The sequence below is a fragment of the Physcomitrium patens genome, chromosome 6, assembly GCF_059467195.1.
Source record: "Physcomitrium patens ecotype Gransden chromosome 6, ASM5946719v1, whole genome shotgun sequence".
Taxonomy (NCBI): domain Eukaryota; kingdom Viridiplantae; phylum Streptophyta; class Bryopsida; order Funariales; family Funariaceae; genus Physcomitrium; species Physcomitrium patens.
This window is the reverse complement of record NC_143415.1, coordinates 17,856,627-17,862,224: the sequence shown is the minus strand read 5'-3', so window position 1 is coordinate 17,862,224 and position 5,598 is coordinate 17,856,627.

Sequence of the window (5,598 nt, the reverse complement as noted above, 5' to 3'; positions counted from 1 at the left end):
GTATGTAGCAAATACAATTCGCCGCATATTAGATTTTCTCAATATATAATCACCGCTCCTCATGGAACTCGTCCCTAGAAGGGGGGGTAATGTCACGGACATACATATAATTACCTATATGAATAGATAAAAGTATGTAAAAGTAGGTTAATTGTGTAATATCTTCTAGAATAGCTTCTTAGAAGCTTCATAGACGTTGCTTTGACTTTATAGGAGTCTATAGTTGACTTTTAGGTTAGAAACTTGGTCAACAAGTTAGCCATGTGCCACGCATGTTGGAAGCTTAAAGAACAAGCTAACTACGTGGTCCATCCATAGAAAACTTGCCTTGCAAGCAAAGGCATGTGGCCTAGAAAGTCAACATATATTGGAGGTCTTATAGAACATCGCCACGTGGCTTCTAGTTAGATAGTATATATAGAGGCAAGAGTGAAGCCCTCTTCACTCTTGTCAACTCCTTTCTTGCTTCTAGTCTAGTTTCAAGGGTCTCTAGTTTTCTTGTATTTTGGCAATAGCCATTCCAGTTTCTTTCTTAATATACATATTTCTATTTTGTCCTATTTCTTTTTGAGAAAAGTCTCACTTACTCTTTAGCTTTCATCGAGTTCTTGTCCCTGACATTGGATAGCTTTGTGGTTGAAGTTCAATCACAAGTTGCACTTGATTGATAAATCCTCGAAACTTGGATCTGGTGCCATCAAAATTCTCGGGTAGGGAAATTCTTGGTTTTCTAACATTTGAAGGGTGTTCCACCATAGGAAAAAAGACATGGTTTTGTACAGATGTTGAAGCAGTTCCAACCATTTCTATATCTTCACTTCCTGCCAATCTTGTTGCTCCTCGTGGTGGTAAACTGAGTTGATGCATTGCAAGCATTAACTCCCTCAATTGCTCTTGCATTTGTGCCATTGCACTCTTCATTTCAAGAAGTTCTGCCATGATAACACTTAGAAGAGGGAAGATGTCTAATATCGCTCAAGATAAATAGAAGAGAGGACTTGCGGATAAAGAAAATACTAAAGACAATATCAGTTTAGAAGAGGGTAATCTGCAACTTCTAATATGCTTTTATCTTATCAAGAAAAAGGGATAATCCACTCTTAATCAAGATTAGACAAAGCTCTGATATTGTAGGTGTACTCTTGTCAATATGTCAAGGATAAGAACTTGATGAAAAAACAATTCAGACAAGTGAGCCTTCACTCAAAGAGAGGTAACAAAATATATATAAACAAGTATATGTATTGAAAGAGAAACTGGAATGGCTATTGCCAAAAAACAAGAAAACTAGAGATCCTTGAAACTAGACTAGAAGCAAGAAAGAAGTTGACAAGAGTGAAGAAGCCTTCACTCTTGTCTCTATATATACTATCTAACTATGGGCTACGTGGCGACGTTCTATAGGACCTCCAATATGTGTTGACTTTGTAGGACACATGCCTTGACTTACAAGGCAAGTTTTTTCTACGTGTGAGCCACATAGTTAGCTTGATCTTCAAGCTAACAACATGTGTGGTACATGGCCAACTTGTTGACCACGTTTTTAATCCAAAAAGTCATTAAAGACATCTATGAAGTCAAAGTAGCATCTAGGAAGTTTCTAAGAAGCTTCCATATTAAATATTATAGAATTAACTTATTTTTATCTAATTTTACTTACTTCTACCTATTTCTATATGTAATTATTAGCTTACATGATTATGGCCATGACACTAAGAGGCTTTAGATGATTTAAGAAGTTGCCAAAGAAGGATCTTAGGCTTGATTGGTTTCTAAGCCTCATGAAAACTTCTCAAGAAGCTTCCTAGGACCTAATATATGTAGGAGTTGAGGCTGAGGGGATCCTCAATCTTAACAACTTACTTCTTGTCGTCTAGCGAAGATCTTCTTGTCTTATATCCACTTATTTTTCTAATGTTGATCTAGTTTCGTTTTTTGATTTGAATCCTTATTTTATATACAATCCCTACTATCCTTAAGGTGAATTTCTTTAAAACTTCAATAGCTCATATCTCATAATCAAACTATTCAAACAAACCAAAATATTATATAAAGTATTGATATACTTTTAAAAACTATTACAACAAATTTTAATTACAAATTCATTATAGATCTCAAGATATTGCCAAAATCCTAACAATAGCTTCAAATCCTTTCTCACATATATCCATGTGTAATTTTCTTTATATCTCACAAATTAAGTATTCAAATACCATTGAATTTTGATGTATAATTCTTAACCTAATAATATACACTTTTAAAAAAATTAAGTTAAAAATTCATTCAAAAACTCATGATATGGCTCAAATCATTACTACCAACAAAATAATTTATTTACTATCATTGAATTACATGTACTATCTTCAACCCTCTATAACTCCTTTATACAAAATTTGAATATAAAAATTCTTCCACAAAAGATGTAGATCTTAAAATTGTCCTTGCGGTTGCACCTCTTGATCTCCAAAAGCAATTGTAAAACTCCTTAAATCCTCAAAAGATCAACAATATATCTTAAAAAGACATCTTAACTTCAAATGACTATAACTTTATCACCCTAACTCCAAATCCTTTAAATTTTTGACAAAAATTGTAACTCAAATCCTAAATCTTACAATCTTTGGCTTTAATTTTTAAATGTCTCTTTTGAAGTTGCCAAAATCTTTATTATGGTTGCAGACAACCTCTTGAACATGGCTTTTGATTAATAGAAATGAAGATCTTCATTCCTTACTTTCATCCATCCACACCTTACTTTCATTCTTCCAAATAAGTTTCTTAGAGGTTTGGATCTTCATCTTTGAATCCCAATCATTTCTTTAAATTTTATACTAAATATCTAAATCTTATATAATTTAAACACTATAATCAAAATAAGTAAATCTTAAAATAAATTTACTTTCTTACATCAAATTTCTTTAAATTAATCTAATAATCATTCTAATATACATCAAAATTTATAAATATATTATATTTTTAATTAATTTTTATATACTATAGTAATTATAATATGATACCATTCAATTTTTTAAATTTTTTTAGATAATATAGACTTTATCTTTAAGTTTTACCACAAAAAAATAAACAATAAATCTACTCTTAATTATTTAGCATCTAAAAAACCATAGTAGGTGCTCTAAATCCTAATTTATAAGCATCCAAATACTATTTTTTTATAACTCAAAAATCCAAACTTCATATGCCACAAAATTTGGATATAAAATTTAGTAATATAATAATACACATTCTTGGAAATTCTTAGCTAAAACCTTGTCAAATTGCTCAAGATATAGTTCAAATTATAACTATTAGTAAATTGGATCACTTATTGCTTTTAGATTGCAAATGCTGACTTCAACTTCTTATATTTGTTTTTATCCTAGATTAGAATTTATCAAGCAATATGTGAAAAATATAGCCAAAAAAATTATATCTCCAATTTCAATTGCGGATCCTTCTTTACTTCCTATAAATATTTGTTTTATTCAATAGAGTGACAATAGGTAAAAAAACTAACACCTTAACTTTGAGCATCTGTATCACTTTTAATATACAAAATTTGTACCAAAACCATAGCTAAAAACCTAAACTTCCTGATTCTAGCCTTTTAAGTTTGAATGCCCTCAAAAGAATAATCCTAATTCCTAATAAGACCTTGGGCAGCCTCCTTGAAGTCCATTGGACATGAATTTTGACCAATAAGATTAGAGATTTTAATCATCCATCTCCATTCATCCATATGATTGGCCTAACTACTCCTTTTTCTACAAAAATCCTTCCTTAATTATTTTTCTAATAAGTTTTGCATAGTATGTGCCTTCAACATCAAATAAAAGAAACAAAAAAAGACTTTAAGAGTCACCAATGTCTAATAAGGGTAGCTCTAAATATATAAAAACTATTATCAACATAAAATCAACTTCAATAGTAGCCCTTTTAAACTAATTACTTTAAAGTAGTAATTTAATCACATTTTGTAACCAACTAAAATCTAATAATATGGCTTTTAATACATTTTATAATAAATTTTATATTAAATATATATATGCATTATTTTTATACAGTAGCCAAATTACAACACAACAACATTCAGCTATTATAAATATTGCAAAGTTCTAAAATTTCACTTGTAATGTAGATTGGAATGACAAAGTCTTTATCAATTAATTTTGAAATGGATTAAAAGATAATATTAGAAATTTATTATTGATACATCTAATAATAGGATTATTGAAAGAAATTATTACTCAAGCCATTACATACAACAATTGATTTTTTGAAAGTTGCCAAAAACAAAGATTTGGTTAAAATGGTATAAAATAAGCTATGGTAATAGCCTCTAAGTTTAAAAAAGATTATTCATTAAGATCCAAATCTATGCAAATTGACATGATATGTTTTAAGCTTCTTATCAAACAAAATAAAATTCAATGCTATTAAGAAGGTTTATGCTTATATTATGGAAAATCTCAGCACATTACTCAAAATTATCCAAAAATGCAATACAATCACAAAATAAAGAGCAAGATTATCAAAGAAGATGATATGTAAAAAAATAAGTTTTTTCAGCTATAATATGGACCATGGGACTGAAATCTCATATAACACCTAATAAAGGTCCTACTTTCTCTTTAGATCCTTTATCTTATTTTACATTAGAAGTTTGTTTAGAATCAAAAAAATTAGACTACCTTTGTTTTGCTAGATTTAAGAGCTCTAGCTTGTTTTGTATACAAAGACATTATTTAAAAAATAAAAAATATTTATAATCAAGATAAATAAATCTATATATAAAAGAGTCATAGATAATCATTTATTATCATCTTGAGATATTATCTATAAAATAATTCTATTAAATAAAGTAATTAAAGATCACAATAGCTTAAAAATATTCAATGTCATTAGATCTTCATTCAACATAATTATTTTAGGATTATCATAGCTAAAGAAGTATAATCTTCAAATATACTAGACTTCTTGTAACCTTGATTATTTCCATAGTTTAATCTATTATCCTATTAGTTAAATAAAAATCCATAATTCTAATATAACCAAACACATGTTGATAAGTGTAAGAATTTTTATGCATCTAGCAAAAAAAAATTCAATTTTTGTTATATGTACCATAATTATTTTTAATAGAAAAAAAATTAAATGGCCTTTCAAGCCAATACCAAGATTATCAAGATGTTTCTAAAAAGAAAAGTATAGATATTCTTTTAGAGTATAATTTCTCATAACTATTCTATTAATCTTTAAGATGGAGCTCAACTACCATTTAGACCAATCTATAGTTTATTGTAAAATGATTTAGTTGTATTCAAAGAATATATTGACAAGAACTTGGCTGAAAACTTAATATGCCATTTTAAATCTCTAATAAGAGCCTCCATCTTATTTGTGAAGAAAAAGATAAATCTTTATAAATCTGTATAAACTTTCAAAGACTCAATAAGATCACCATCAAAGATAAGTAATTTCTACCTTACATTTCAAGAATTTTTGATTAATTCAATTAAGCAAAGATCTATATAAAAATAAATCTACAAAGAACATATAACTTGGTATGTATTAAAAAAAAGATGAATAAAAGACTAT